Source organism: Pinus tabuliformis, chromosome 6 (genome assembly GCF_031772625.1).
Source record: "Pinus tabuliformis cultivar Carrire ecotype Pingquan chromosome 6, CPIR1, whole genome shotgun sequence".
Classification (NCBI taxonomy): domain Eukaryota; kingdom Viridiplantae; phylum Streptophyta; class Pinopsida; order Pinales; family Pinaceae; genus Pinus; species Pinus tabuliformis.
The window spans coordinates 1,454,298,976-1,454,317,063 of NC_142292.1; positions in this window are offsets into that span (position 1 = coordinate 1,454,298,976).

Below are 18,088 nucleotides of genomic sequence, written 5' to 3' on the forward strand. Positions count from 1 at the left end.
AATGGTCCAATAAAGTGGTTGAATTCAAACTAAGTGACTTGGATCCATAGGTTTGTTTTTACTCTCGTATGTTATATGATATATGATCTCTCTATATATAAAAAAATAACAAATTTTTAACTTCTTATATGTCCAAAAGCTAGATCTAGATCATATGTATTTAATCTTAACTCTAAGCATTCCCATGAACGAAATCTAAATATAGGAGAATTCAAATAATGAAAAGTACATGAATTCAACAAAATTAAATTTGCTTTAAATAATGATTTGAATATCGTAGAAATAGAACAACCAAGGTGTTATGTGAAAAGAAAAATAGAACAACTAATCCTTGGTATGATAAAGAAGATAATATCTCTAAAATAGCCATTAAAGATGTAGTGGATCACTAAAATCTAACAATACAAATATGTACAAGTACCTAAGTAAAAAAAATGTACCATATAAATAGAGAGCAGAAGGAGCTTTCACACCTCTTAAAGCTACGTCCTCAAAAATTTTGGAGGGAAATTATTACATGTAAGACTAAAGAAAATAATACGATTTCTTTAAGGAACTTAAATTCGTACATTAAAAAATTTATGAATCCCTTGATTTCATGGAAAACATTCAAAACTTTTCTAACAAAGGAAAATTTTGGACAAAAGTTATTACATGTATGACCAAAGAGAATAATATGATTTCTTTAAGGAACTTAAATTCCTACCTTAAAAAATTTATCAAACCCTAAATTTCATGGAAAACATTCAAAACTTCTCCAACAAAGGAAGAATTTATTTCCTGACAAAACATACAGATAGATTCATTGAAAAAAGTGAAAGCTAAGTACATTAAAGGATGTCAATTTTAAACCATAAAAGCTTGAGAGCCTATCCTCCTTCCTCACACTCATAAGTCCCTCGATGAAGCAATCAAGTATGGTTTTCCTAAATCATGGAATCAAACCCTTGATATTCTTATTTTTAACACTAACAACGAGAACAACCCCACTATTTATATTACCATTATGATTAGACCTCTTTTAGCAAGGCCATATGGAATTACTATGGAGAAGAAGATGAACATATTGATAGAAATCCAATGTAAATGGATTAAATTTCAAGCCAAATGTAGCAGTTATCATTCTTGGACCACCTTTTCATAGTTAGGATCATTATCAAGGTTGCATAACACTAACAAAATCAATTCAATGTGTTTTTCACTGAATTTAGGAAGTCATTCGAGAGAGTTCTTAGAAGTAACCACTAGATTATGTTAGAAGACATAAAATTTTCTTTCGAGCCAAGAGAAATGGTGGTACAAGAATTTTATTGACGTATTTAAGTACACTAAGGGTTGGTGAAAAGATATTAACTATAATATTGGAGTTAAGAAATATATTTTATTGTCATCTACCCATTTTCACATAAACATCGACGAGTTATTTGAGTGTCTGGAAGAGGTGTGTGTCAATATAATTTTGGATCGAATTTTGATCAACATTCTTCATTTTTTTCATAAAATTTCACTTATGTTAAGGTTTCCCTATGGTCTCAATGAAAATCTACAAATTTTCAAGGATTTATTTTCTAGTGTGGGTATTACTATTAAGAATAATAAGATGAAGCTTATGATAATTGAAATGAAAAAGATAATTTATGATATTTTTTGCAAGAGTAGGATAACTTGGAGGAAGCCCTTTCATACAAATATCACAAAATCAATCTACATCACAAGCTTAATTGAAACAATATTAGTGAAAAAATGAGAAATTGAGGGAAGAAACAAATTGGTTTGGTCCCAAAAACAATTGTAAATTTATTGGAATTTTGATTATATGATAAAAATAAACTCCTCTTTAAGACTATTATCAGTCACATTATGTTATATAGTTGTCAATTTAGGGTTACATCATCTCCAAATAATTGTAGGAAAAGATAGAGCAGATCCATAAGTGTTTTATAACCTATAAAAATTAAGGAAATACCCCCTATATTGTCATCATCATAGAAGAAAGTATCTCCCCATTGGGAGCAGATATATGAGTACAAAATTGATGTCTAAGAACAAGATGAACAACATGGAAGACAACATGCTTTGTAAGATTGTCTCCAACTTTGTTCAAAACAACCTACAAGTCAAGCAAGGTTGGCATAAAGATGCATTGTCTTCATTAAATTATTAAATAACTAAGGAATATATTACTCTATAGAAATTCAATAATATAAAAAATATATTACACCTAAATTTAAGGAGAGAATGTGATGTGATAATTAATTAGATGATAATAAAAAAATTAGGATTCCAACAAATTAGGATATTATGATGATCTGATTAACCTTAATCCATAAGGTTAAATATATGTATTTTAACACACATAAAGAAGAAATCAACATTCCTAAAATGAATATTGAATCTCATGAGCTACATATTCAACCAAACATTGGGAAATTCCCAGAATGACAAGGTTCAAAATAATTCTCCATCTTTGTGACACTATAAGGTTGACTATGAAAAGAAATTTCTTTTAGAATGTTATATGTACACCCACATTTAACATCAAGTTTCAAATCTTTATAGTGATATATTCCTTCCTAACCTCTTAACTCATCAAAATCATGGTCCTTTAGGAATGCTTCTCTCCTAAATCATACCCAAGAGCTATTCACCTCCCATCAATAACACCTCCATCATATTGTCCTTCACAATCAAATACATTTACTGTGAAATACAAACAAATACTATCTCACCATGCAAAATTACATATCTTAGATAACATAATAAACAATTTCAGTACTAGATCAACTGAATACAATGAAAGGATTCTAGGCAAGCATAGCATGAAAAGTAAATTAGTTATGGTACAACGTAGTTGAAATGTATATCAACTGTATTTTTTTGTACTTTATAATAGATAGCAAGTAAAGAATCATCCTATAGAAAAAACTAGGTTTTATAAGTTACAATTCCATATTCATTAGTGGCTATCAACTTAAATACTAGAATGTAGCATTAGATGAATTTAAGCATTGAAGATGTGAAAAAAATAAGTCTCCATTTTTAATGAGAGGAGAAGATGATTAGATAATTATATTGAAGGAAAGTATTAGGGTTCATAGGATCACCATGGGCATAATTCTGAGGTTTTAGACAATGAATCTTATAGAAGAATGAGAATCAAGTGGGCTTGCACATATAGGAATTACCATATGACATATTAAGGTGTAAAACAATGAGGCACACACTTTCACAATTCAAGGCAAAGACCTAATCATTCTGCCCTCAAGAGAAGGCAGGAAACCTAGTTTCAAATTATTGATGCAAGTTGCATATGTAAATTTTCTCAAGTTTATCTAGGGATATATGGTGATGGGAATATTTTTGTCATCCATCAGGTTGTTTTCATAGAAATACTAAACATTGATGGTTAAATTGAGGAGTGCATTCAGTGCCATGCCTCTAGGGCTATTGTAGGATAGGTAGTCTCCATGGCAATTAATTGCATAAAGGCCTAAGGATTAGCATTTGCAAATTCAATCCCATGATCCTTTGAGAGCAAGGATGAAAGAGCAGTAACCATTGGAAACCCATATTCAACTCCACCAAACTAATGGTATCATGAATGACAAGGCTTGCCAAGGCATTATCCAAAACTTGTTATTGCCAATGAGTGGTTTATTAACACTAGGTTAGATAATGAGATATATCAAGTGCTTGAGTTTAATCAACAATTTGATCATCAGAGTAAAAACATTACTTCCTCCTTGATAAACAATCATACAAAGCCATAAAACATACAAATGCTAATTAATCAACTAGCATTCAAATTAGTAAACTACAGAGTCCAATAGAAACGTAAAGGAAGAGGAAAAATGCTAAGAGATAAACAAATTTCTTTCCATTCGGATTGACACCAATGAAAAAAGTATGACGCACTAAAAAGTTTTCTCGCAAAATGATGGATGTAAGAGGGTAATTTGTATTTGTAACTATTTTCCTATTTGTGGTGAAATTAATTTATTATTAAAAAACACACATTAACTAACAAATATATAAACACAGTAAGAATACATTGAAGTAATAATAAACCTGAATGTTTTGAGAGTGAAAGTTTTAACCCAAAAGTACATTACGTTATTCATAATGTGATGTACCGTTCTTAGTTAAAAAAAAATTTATTGGATGAATTTATTATTTTTTTCATTAAAATTAGAATTTAGGTTATATATAATTTTAATTTTAATTTCAATTTCAGTTACTATATATACTATTTATATATATGTTTGTTATGTTGTTTGAGTTTTGGCGCGATTACATTATTTGATTTATGACTCGAGAAAAAGGTATTTAAATTGTCCAAATCATTTTAGTATCAATCCGATCACACTAATCCTTAACATGATTAGATTTTATCCATAGAATTTTAAACAAGTGACATTTATATCACCTAATAACTTAACCATAAACAACAAACTTTAATGTAGAAGAGAAAACTTATTTCCCAAATTCCAGTACCCTAGCAGAAAAATCTATTCCTTAAAGATATGGCTATGAAGGCTCTCTCATAAAATACCTTTACCATCACCCTACTTTGACTAATCGTGGGAAAACTCCCACAACCAAATAAGAAAACTTTTTTATCATCGATTCCAACATCATCAACCTATAATTTAATGTTTTCTAACAAACGCACACTTGAAGCAAAGACCGAGAATCTGATGTTCACCTGTCTACCTCACTCCTATCATTTCCATATTATTACAATGAAAAGAGTTTTAAAAAGGGTGGGGGCATATTAAATGTTTTGTACAGCATTTCGAGGACAAGATGTTGAGAAAGTTGATGGGGACATTAAATGTTTTGAATATTATTTCAATGAAAGGGATTTGAAAAGGAGGTAGCCGAATTAAAAATTAATTGAAATGAATTGACATTAATATGTATGTAAAGGTTGATGATGCATGGAAGTTTGACCATATATAAGACACCAAAGTAGCTCCAAATTCACATGCATTCTACTGCCCTACTCATTGGTATGTGCAACACGTTCCAACTGTGCCAGAATTTTATATTATATATGTTTAAAAAATACTTTTCTTTGAGATTTGGAAATTTTAAAATAGGTATACTTTTGTTTGGAGCAGGTTAAAAGGTGTATAAATTAAATATTTCAAAAAAATAAATGAAATTCTATTTTAATGAAAAATTAGCGTAACAACTTTTTAACCTATTCTTATTATGACATTTCAAATTTTAAATAAAAATATTTTAATATAAAAACTCTGAACGGAACTCGGTTTACTAATTCAGAGATTTTCAATGACGATGTAAAGATAAAATGTTATCACGCTTCGAATATTTTTTTGAATTATGTGGTTTCTCGATGACAGGAATAGTAGAACGAAGTGCAACACGCCCTATAATTTTGCATGCAGCTAAATTAAAATTATATATTTAGCTTTATAGTCTTGTATTTATTTCGTTGTTACTGTCCTTGGCGTACCATTCTTTTCATTTTCAATTTTTTTTTTAATATGGCTTTTTGCTTGATTTGGATGTGCCTTTTTCTTAAAAATATATATAAAAGGAGGATTAGTTCAAATACATTCGTTATTAAATTATTATTATTTTAAATTTTATTAAAATATTAAAAAAAAATTAAATTTATCAAATATAAAGAAAGAGATTTCAAAGTAAACATCTTTTATTTTTAATATTTGTTCTAAGAAGTAAACTAATTTGTACTCCATCAGAGGATCATGATTAAAATAATTTATATTATTTTAATGGTAATGTCACATTTTAATAGTTGTAATTAATATTTTTCTAGCAATAAGATATTTAAATAAATTTAAAATATCTATATATATATATAAGTTTTACTAGTATAATTGGTTGAGAATGAACTTGTTAGCAAAGTGATTTATGATAAAATTGATTGGGTGGTTGTCTTTTGTTGTTAGGAGAGGAGACATCCTAAAAAATCTAGTCAAACTTATGGGGTCGTGCCTTCTGCTAGGGGAGGAGATATCTTAAAAAATCCATTCAACTTAGTGTTGGTGTAGCCCAGGCATTCCCAAGTCATTTTGACACATTAGATGCCCCTAAATAGCGACTCCTCAAACCACAAGTTAAGCCTAAAAAATCACAAACAACTTAACAATATATATATATGTTGAATTACTAACTAAAAATTAAATTAAAAATATATAAAATAAAAATTTATTAAAAAATGTCGGTCTTCCCTAAGGAGTTTTGGCGGATTGTTGGAATTTCCAGTTGTATGCACGTATAGAAAGTGAAGAATAGTGCACATTATGGATTATTGATCACATTCGTAACTATATGTGCATGTATATAATGTTAAGGTATTTAGAGTTTAAACTATAAATTAATGAATATGTTTTAGAATTGTGTCCATGGAGTTGGTATATTGTAGATTTCAGGGAGGGATGTTGGTTTTATATTACTTTTAATAAAAATATAAAATATATATATATATATATATATATATATATATATTTCTGCATAATTCTTATCTATTATGTTAATAAAGAGGTGGTAAATATACAACATGACCGTAGTCAAGCACTCTGCTCCTGCGGGAGGCAGTTCTATCCAGCATATACATATTTGAAAAATGTCTGATATTGTTTCCCACGCAGGGGAATAATCTCTGGAGCCTAAGACAAGTCAAAAACTCAAAAAGAAAAGACCAGGGGAGAATGAACACAGAGACACAAGACATTGACAAAAACACATGACCATTCTGCCTTACATCCTTGCCTTGCGGACAGGGGCATTCTGCAAAAAGAGAAGCATGGTTGACCTTCCTATTCATCAATGGGCTCTTCAGTAATTCGACACCAGCCCATATCAGGAGGTTCCTCTAATTGTGTCACATTCTGGGCATCAGTACCCAGATCTACCATCATCGGCTCCCGCACGCTGCTTCTTTGCTCCTTAATTCCTTGTCGAGGCATGTTCTCCGAAGCTAACTGAAAAGATGAAGAGGGGTCCTGCATAGCCCTCCAATTTTCCTCTTGCGTCCTTAAGTCTACTGCTAAACTTTCCTCCTGAAACACCACAGTGAAATAGGCTGTAATCCTGGGCCTAATGAGAGCACTGTCGAAGGTGAAAATGGCGGAGCCTGTGGCAAGAATCTGTATTGCTATTTAATTTTTTTTGTAATTAATAATTATTTTTCTATTATTTTTCAATCAATTAGAAACAAAATATTCTGTTTCTGTTTTTAAGTATATTTTCTAGTTTAGTTTTTATAAAATAAGATAAAGATTTTTACATTTTTAAATTTTTAAACATTGAATTTATTTATATATTTAAACATATATTTTAAATAATGAAAAATCATAATTTTTTAAAAAATTGTATCATTAAATATTAAGGAAAAAAACTAAAACATTTAATAATTAAACTACACCACTAAAAATAAAAAAATTGATCAAGACATTATTATTTTAAATTTAGTTTTATGAAGAGTAAGAGAAAAAATTACTAGCTCAAACTAGACAAAATGTAAATTCTCAATTTTTTTTGTTATTTTATCAATTACAAAAATAGAATTACAATTATAAACCCAAGACATGGTTTTTATAGTTGATCTCGAATCTCGCATAACAAAATGGAAAATAAACTTTCCATTTTTATAAGATTAAACAACATGTTATAGGGGTATCACATTTTATGGAGGTTTGCTCTCATCTACATATGCCCAAATACATATTGAATGGTAAAAACATATTTGAATGGTAAAGTTATGGCTTTTGTAACTAGCCGTGTATGATATCACTTATGGTTTATAGTGTGAAGAAGCATGCTAACCATGATGACGATTAGTGAAAAAAAAAAAGAAGTTGATTATTAAAATACTAGGTTGTTAGTAAAGAAAAACGAGTGGAATCCATTTGTCAAGCCATATATGGTCTCACATATGGTTTATAGGGTAATAAGAAGTTAACCGTAATGACTATTAGCAACTATTAGCAAAGAAAAGAGGGTTGACTATTAAAATATTAGGTTGTTAGCAAAGAGGGTTGAATTTAATAGGTTGTTAGCAAAGAAAATAGGGTGGATTCTATAGTAGAAATTCACGTTCTATAGTAGTAGCTAGCTATATATGGTCTTACATATGGTTTATAGGGTAATAAGAAGTTTACTGTAATGACTATTAGCAAAGAAAAGAGGGTTGATTATTAAAATACTAGGTTGTTAGCAAAGAAAATAGGGTGGACTCCATTGTAGAAATTCACATTCTTTAGTAGTGTAACCACAAAGAATGAGAGATGGAATAAAGGAATATTCATACAACTTACTAATCATTTACAACCTTGTGGCTTATTTTCTTTTTATTGGCATTAACAAATATTATGTTCTAAGAGTTTATATTTAGGGTTTAAAATTCTAAACTTTAAAGAAAAATATTTCCTAATATATATAAGTCGAGTAAGCTTTGATGGATAGATCAAATGGTCAAGTCCACGCCATTATAAACACCTTTGATTGAGAGGTCACAAGTTTAATTTTCTTCACACTCTTAGGGCTAGGCTCCATGGTTCAGTCGTGAGGAAGTGATCTTTTCAAGTACATCTACCTGGTATAATTATTATTGGATTTAGTGATCACTGATCTTTGATGACCATAAACCACATAGAAGAAAAATCAAGCTATTTTTAATTCATTAAAAACATATACATACTGGGGTGGCATCAATTTATGTATCAAAGAAGTGCATATTAAGGTATGGATAGAGTGTGAGTGTGTTTGGAGATTGCAAAGCAGTTGCTTTGAATCTATGACGTTTGAATTTATAACCTTTGATGAGACTATCCACACCCTTCAAAATGACACATGAAACTCTCGTGTATACAAAAATTATATAATTCTAAATCATTTTAAGTCTCATGATATCCCCAATTCTCCCATACTGACTTACAATATGGATTATCCCCTTAATCTAGGACCTACTTAAATAAAATATTTGATAAAAAGAGTTCATTAAGAAATATGGTACTCACTAAAACATGAAAATCACACCTAGTGGAAGGAATTTGTATTGAATTCCCAACGTGAATAAAAAAATCATGGGTTATAAGTATATATAAATATAGCTTCTAAACATAGCTATACCCACCCATTCAGGAGTGTGATGTAGGAAACAATATATTCGTAATTGAAAATAAACCTCCTTGCTACTAATCCCTTTTCTTGGTTTCTCTTTCAGGAAAGAGAAGAGGGACATGATTGAAGTAATTGCAAGCCTTTGGACGTTTAGGGATGATAATTTTTTTTGGAAGTGCTAAAATATTCATGAATTTTTAATCATAAATTAAAATGAGGAAAAAGGAGGAATGAAAAAAGTATTTAATGGATGGGCATAAAAATAATGTAGGTATTTCAAGTGTTATGACATGTTATCATTCAAAGAGTTAAGAAGCATATTGGTATTAAAAATTTCACATAAGGATTTTTAGATAGCTAGAAGTTATTGCTAAAATATAGACTTTTCATATTAAAAAAGGTGTATTTCGGGTGTTAAAAATAGAATTGGGGAATTTTTTTATATTTAGTGAAATTAGGAATTTATTTAATATCTGAGTAAAAAATGTCCCCTTTCATAGGTTTAATGACTTAATGAATTATGATTATAAAGTAGAATGAGGGTATTTGAGGCCAATCCAAGTGTATAACTAGAATATAGTGAACATTAAATGGATTTACTAAGAAAAATTGAATGGTAGAATTAGAAAAGGATATTATCTCAAGGCATGAGTTAATTCCATACTAATTATTAAAGAGAACATAATATATAAAAAATTCAAGCTTAACATCATACTAGGAGTGTATGTGAGAGTATCATGCAATTTCCCTAAAATATAGGTTATTTGTGTTAGATGTCGATACTATCAAGAATATATTGATTCATATAACACCTAGATAGCATGAGTTTTTAAGGAATATTTAAATAATTCAACTCTATATATAGTATACATAAATGGATGAAGGCTATTATGGATTTGTAAAGAATCACCCTAAGTATGGACTTACTTATAGGTTTAACCCAAAATTGGATCCAACATATAAAAATTTCCACAATGGATTAAAGTGAATAAAATTAGTTAGACCAGGGTTTAAATGACAATTAAGCAGCTAATAAGGTGTTTTATCACTATCTAAGCACCATAGCTCCACAAGGGGTTACACATCTAAGCTAAGGGGATTTAAGAAAGTTAATCTAGTGTAGAAAGAAAATAGTGAGATATTAATATTTATCACTTGATGCATTATGCATCAATAACACACAAAATTAGGAAACATAACAACATTCCTATACATTTTCCATAGGATGTATGTAGTATTGAGGCATAAGGAAGGAGAGAAATGAGTAAAGCTAAAGAAGAGAAAATGAAATAATTCAAAGTGAGAATAGGAATAACATGAATTGGAAGGTTATGATCCAAGGGAAGGGACTTGCTAGTGTTTGTAATGTCATCTAATGCCCTAAATTAAAGGGGGTATTCACCCACTATTGAGTCATCCACAATCTTGTTTGTGACCTCATGATCCATAAACTATCGTGGATATTCAACTAGATAGTTTGTGATAACAGATCTAAAAAATTTATACTAAAAAATATAAAACCTACACTTTGAATGTTTATTTCTCTTTATATTTCTAGATATGCCAAAATATTACTTATTTCATATGCATGCAAATAATAGTTATTTAGAAAATAGAGAATAATGAAATGAAAAATCACAAGCCACAATTGACACAAGATCTTCTTTAGAAATCAAGAGGCCTATGAATTAGGGTTGATTTCTTTGTCAACATAATTACTTGTGAATTTGTTGGCTTTATTATTATTACTATTATGTTTTCTTATTTCATTAAGAAATTACCAAAATATAAATCAAGAAGATCACAAGAAATAATGAACACAATACATAGGTTCTCCAAGCGAGGGCCAAAACCCCACAAGGAGGAAAACCCAAAAAATATCCTCTTCTTATAGAATCATTTCAAAGTGAGAAATCCAAGGCCCGAATCCAACCTCCAAGAAGCCAATTCAAGCCCTCCAAATAATATCAATATCATTCACAGACACATCTATCAAATTCAGCTTCATATGCCATAACAAACCCATTTTTTTCTCTGAGACTTTTTGCCACAAAAATCTCACAATTCTTCAAACATTCTACCACAAAAGATTTACAATTATTTAGAACAATATCGTAGGAAACTCACACCACTTTATCATAAAAGTGGCCTTTGAACTTCGCATGCCTTTGCCTCAGCAATTGCGACAAAAAAAGTGTCGAATTGCTTTCCAAATTGGAGGAGGATGTGTGCTAATATATACTTGTTCTCATATGTGAAAAATCACGTCTATTGAGTGGTACAACTTGTCATCTATGAGGGCCGACATGGCTTCTTGACATGAATTTACCCAAATTACATTTTAAAATTTTATTTTTCCTTTTTCTTTACAAGAATTCCAAATAGGAATTTGAATCTTTGACTCAACAAATCCTAGAAGCATGAAGAACATGGCTAACTAATGAAATAATAATAATAAATTATTTTTATTCTTTTTTATTTTTACTTAAAATATGTAATGACACAAGTACAATAATAATTACAAATATTGAACCTCGTTGCACTTTTTCAACACTCCCTCTTAACTAGGGAGGTATTCCTAATTACACAAGGTATAAGAATACTCTCAAATTGAAATATTCTCATAATAAGAGTCAGATTGATAATCTGTCTTCAAACATCAATATCTTAACCATCATTGTCAAATTGCAATATAACAAGGCCTTGACTAACCATTAGAGAATTTTTGAGCTCTAAAATGGGCCTCTAAAGGAATATTCTAAGTAAAAGTGGAAATAATAAAATAATATTAGATTACATCATCAAACTTTAGAGGGAAAAAAAACTACTTTTTCAAATCGTATTTTTAAATGATCTCCTTATGGTTTTACTCAAATTTTGAGCGGGAACACTCGTTGGATGCGTAATTTAATTCCTCATTTAAGGATTACCCATGATGAATACTTTCAATGGACCCTACTACATGAAAAATGAGAAATACATGAAAAACATGATTGAAATAACGTTTTTCATGTATTTCAAATTTTTCGTGTAGAAAGTTCCATCAAAAGTATGCAACATGGATACTCCTTGGATGATGAATTAAATTTTGCATCCAACCAGTGTGCCCGCTACAAATTAGAGTAAAACCATATGGAGATAAATTGAAAATATGAGTTGAAAAAAAGAGTTTTTTATTTTTTAATCTTTTCTTTTTTACTCAAAAAATGGTGAATCATCCCCCATGGTTGACATCATCATCTTGAATCTTATTGGTTCTTATAAAGTTTATTTTGGTTGTACAATTTTGTTTTGAGACCTATTTTTTACCTCACAATTTCTCTAATGAAGCTTTAACTCTCCACTTGATTAGAGCACAATGCTAGGAGGCATACATTTGGACACCAACACCACAACCTCTCAAGCCACATACGCCATCCAGATGTTCACCATGTATGTCCTTATAAGAATATTCTTATCATGGATTCCCATTCTTAGAAAAATATCAGTCATCTTTGAATACGCTTATATTAGATACCCTACCCTATTCTCAAAGAGTATTAGTTCATGTGACTAATCCAATCTTGGATTCCCAATCCTTAAGGATTATATGTCCCATACTTCTATCCACTCCTCCATTATACTTTCTAGTTCCTTCACTAGATGTACGATTGTTAGTTTTTTCCTTGTGCATGAGACATGGACAATATGGTGTCCTCTATCACTCCCTCTCATCCAAGGAGGAAATCCTTACTCCCTCTCAATCAGGGAGACATAACCACAAGCCTTAGCTTATCTTACACTCCATCAATACATAAACTACTTTTTCTTCTGTGGAGATATAGTTGTAGTTGCAGGGATTCTTTCTCGCATTACATCATACCTTAGCTTCGACCTTTCTAAATATTAAAATTTTTAGGGAGCCAAATTATTTCACATTCTCTCTTCATGAGATGGTTTATGCACTCCTAACATCATCACATCATATGGAACTTCGACCTTTCTATACCTTGAAAATATCCATGCTACTTTGTCATCAAATGGTTCACCTATCATCTTCAAATAGCCAAACTTTATCACAACTACTAGCACATAACTTCCATCCTTGCATAACAATATTTAGTCTTCATGCTCTTCCAAGTAATCATCACTGTCATCCACTCAATCCATATGCTCTGAAATTGAATCAAATAATGGTTGGTATAATATCATCAATCAAGTTATCTTTCCACCCACTTCACTTACTTCTACAATAATTCTTTTGAGGAAGCCAAACCATATCCAAACATTGTCAGAGTTTGTGAATCACAATTGTTGGCATTATGAGACAAGAGTTGTCCTTGATGGCAAATCACACAGATGACAGATCATAGTGCAGTAGGTCAGCAGCAAGGATCTGATGATCAGACTACAAGAATGAAGATAAAATATATATACGCAGGTTCATCGTGACCGAGTCGCGTATACACACGGGTTAGATGTTACAAAGGCACGTATGCGTATACACGCACTTTCATGCAAGGAAAATCACGTATATGTTGGAGAACTTACTTTTGGTCTGTGGTAGTTAGTCCTTGGTATTTGAACATATGGTTTTTGACCATAGTATCTCAACAGATGTGTTGATCCCAAGTATTGGGTCCATGGTATTGAGTAAGGCCTAAGGCTATAAAAGGAGAAGAATATCATTAGGCAAGGGCATTGAGAAAGTCTTGAATATCTTATGAAGTATGAGATCCAGTATGCAGGTTATGGGTTGATGATGCATTGCTTGATCTGAGCTAAGGAGGGATCTCACCGGTTGATGGAGAACAAGATCTAAGGATAGGTCGGGATCAAATGGTTTGAAATGAACTATCTTTATATGATTGATTATGTTTATTCTAGATCTGTATACTAACGCATGTAATGATCTGAACTGGGTATAACTTAAGTTTGAAATCGCTGCAAGTCATGATTGAATATTTATAGATCTATACGCGGGTTGGATTTGGTGTAAGGGTGTATGTACGCGGGTTTGTTTCATTGTAGTAGCGTATACCATTTGAGCTATGATGTTTGAAGTTACAGGTGGTTCTGGTAGATGATGAATTCTGATGACAGTTTAAAGCGGTCAGTATTATGCATATCCTGTTTGGTTGATTGTGTTTAGCTTCAGTATTGATGGATGAGAACTAATATTGGATCAGGATCATAATGACTTATATTTATGTGATCTGATGGACTAGATCTAGGTGCTAACACACATATTATCCTTGTCTATGTAATAATCTCGATATGTCTAAAGTCAGGAAGTGCATCAAGTTATAAGTAAGTAATTGATGACATATACGCTGGTTCACCTTGGTGAAGTTGCGTATACACGCTGGTTCAACACTTCCAAGTAGCGTATGCACTTTGATGCATGATTTTGATGATACAATTGGTTTTTAATATTGTTGCAGAGTTCAGTGTTTTGCTCTGTGTTCTGGTGACTATGTTGTTGACAGGGTTTCAATGTTTCAGTGATTTAGAAATTGATGATGCTAGTATTGATTGTTTTGTGCTTCAATGATATTTATGGGTCCAGTATGAGAATTTGATGAAATGTGGCCTTCAGATTATAGTGTTGTGCTTTAGGAGTATCCAGTCTGAAAATGTATGAAATGTTGTCCCTGGAGGACGAAAGGAGATTGTAGGCTGGTGCCTACGTACTAGTACATCAGCTAGTACAAGAGCAAAGGGGGTGGTAGCTCCCTTCTAGTAGCAGCTACAGAACAAGTGAAGATTGGTGCATTCAGTAGGCAGGCACCTACGTACTAGTAAATGGATTAGTTAGTACAAGAGCTAAGGGGGTCGTATCTCCCATCTAGGAGAGTCTAGAGAACGAGAAAAGGTTGTAGCCTTCTGTAGGTAGAAGCCTGTGTACTGGTATAAGACTGCACCAGTACAGAAATATTGTAAAATGAATTTTCTTATCAAAGGAAGATAGAGATGACTTGCAGTAGGTGGTTTTCACACACATTGGGTTTCTACCTTATATCATGGTGTTCATGTGTGCTTCTTGTGTGTGATGATCTGTTCTATTTTACTGCACCTGCTTACTGTTCATATAGTTAATGAAGTTCTGATGCACTAACTAAAGGTCAACATTTAATGGATTAACTAAATCATAAGTATTCTGGATATACGCTAGTTGCATTAGACATAGTTGCATATACATGTGGGTTCCATTAACTGAAGTAGCGTATATGTATCTAAGTATGGAAACGATTTTTTTTTATTGATTTGATAATATTGATTCACCCCCCCCCCCCCCCCAGTATTATTTCCAACAACAATAGCTTTTAGTCAAGATGTGGGATTCTTAAAAATATTTTTTCTTACTCCCTCACGGTTCAACATTCCTTTGCATGGTTTATCTTCATATTACAACAAAGTTCTGCTTCATGCTCTTTAGTTTTCAATCATCAATCAATGTGTTTCACAAATGAACCAATTAGAAAGCTTCAATATGAGGGTCTCTACAACTCCCTCTTTTCATATGAGGTAAATGGACTTATTGTCCTCTAGTTGACTTCCTTGATGCAAGCTTCAAATTGTTCTTTACCTCTTCATCTTCATGCTTTTCCATATTCTTCCACTTCTTCCTTCTACTAGTCAAGCTTTAGATGAATCATGTCTTGACGTGCCACCTTTATTAGAAGACCATGAAAGAACAACATGGAAAAATATCAATAGTAATAACCAAAATGTATGGCACTTATCCTTTTGAATAGTGTTAGCTCCCTCTTAATCTAGGACCTATTCTCCACCCTTGTCTCCACATCATCATGGTGTCATACCTATCAAACTCAAAAGCTAGATTATTTTTATAGCATAAATAATTAGTTAGGGTTTCTTTTTCTAGGGTTTTCCAATCCAAGTCTCAACTAGGGTTTACAAACCCTAGATAACAAAAACCTTCAAGACATTACAAACTGTAAAATATACAAACCCTAAATTCTTTATAGTTATCAAGACTTGTCATCTATGCATTAAAAGATGTTGCAAAATCCTAATCATATTATTTGATATGCCCTCTATCCAAAAGACATAGCCTTCATTTGCAATAAAATAAATTTCTTACATGTTACTCTCTCTAATATGTATCTATGTAGAACCTTTGACCATCATGAGCTAGTGATATTGTCACATATCATGAAGTGCACACAAAAATTATACATACCTTTCCATATTTACCTTATCTCATCTTTTCAAATATCTGTTTCTTCTTCAAATGTCAACACTTTTCAACAAATTTCTATCTTAAACAAAGGTACCGCAACTTCTTTAACTTCATAACTGTCTTTGAGCTACTAAATTTATCTAGGTTCCATGAGTTTACCTGTATTAATTGCTTCTCATATTTGTAACATAGAGATGAGCTACATCAAACTCAAAGTCTTGGTCTATTTAAGCCACAAAGAAGTACTTCATATTTATTGATAATATTGGTTTCTTTCTTAGATTTCTAGTTCCTTCTAAACAAGTCAGATTCATTGTGAAATCCATCATTTTTATATGTATAAAAACAAAATCTCATGACTGTTTGAGAACTTCATAGTCCACACTATAGTGGTACATCATAGCATCAATATAAGTCAATATCAATCTCAATCATGGTCACTTCTATGAATTTCAGTTTCATATGCCCTAGGGAACCCATTCTTATCTTAGATTATTTTCCACTGGAATAACTTGCATTTATCTCAGACTTCCTGCCACAAAAAAAATCGCAATTATTTAGACATTTTACCACATAAAATTCGCAATTATTCATATGAATAATCTAGGAACCTCACATGTATTTATCATAAAAGTGGTATCTAAACTTTTCATTCCCTTGCCTAGGAACTTGTCATAGAAAAATCATCAAAATTCTTTCCACATTGGAGGACATATGCCAATCTATAATTGTTCTCATATGTGAAAAGTCACATTTATTCAGTGATCTGACCTGTCATCTAGGAGGGATGACTTTGATTCTTGAGGTGAATTTACCTAAATTACGTTTTTGAAAGTTATTTCCTTTTTATTTATAAGAATTCCTAATAGGACTTTGACTCTTTCACTCAACAAATCCTAACAAATCTTAACAAATCCTAGAAGCATGAAGAACATGTTTAGATAATGAAATAATAATAATAATAAATTATTTTTTCTTATTTTTTATTTTGACATAATGATACAAGTACAATAATAATATATGAAGAGAGAACCTAGTTACACTTTTTCAACATAGTTAATATGGGAAACCCTTTCAGGATGAAACATAACTGGAAGGTGAGGCTGCTCTACTCTCTTTCTCTAAATAGAAAATGGTTGCACATACAAAGAAGTAATTCTCGTGGCATGTAGGTTACAACAATGCACAAATCAACATTGTGTTCTCTCTAGCTATCACTCTCTACTACTCTGCTCATCTATGGAACAAAATGTAATAATGAAGAATGGAACCCTCCTTCTTCCTAACTTCCCAATCATAACACAAATTGATAACCTACTAGTGGTTAGGCTTAAATTTTTAAAATCTTAACTAGAGTTACAATATTTATGCTTCTAAATTCATATTAATAATTATCACATGGATATCCCCTTTTCCAATAATAATGGGGGATGATGTGGAATCCTCTTTAATTATGCTAGTTAATTTAGATAGGTCAAATTTGTAGAAGCATAACTTTCTCATATAATATTTGATTGAAGTGATTCTTGTGTTGTTGGAAAGGGATCAATGTGTATATTAGGGAATATAGGTCCATAGTAAGATCATGACCACAAAGAGTGTTCTTTTTAGGCCTGACAATGGCTCCTAAAGTTTATTACCTGGAATTTTCGAAATTGGGACCATTGGTAAAAATCGTCCTCTACATTGATTCCTTCACTTTTCCCACTCTAAAGTCATCAAGATGGATGCAAAATAACATAATTATCCAATCCAAATCACACCGCTCCATTTCGGGAGGTTTTT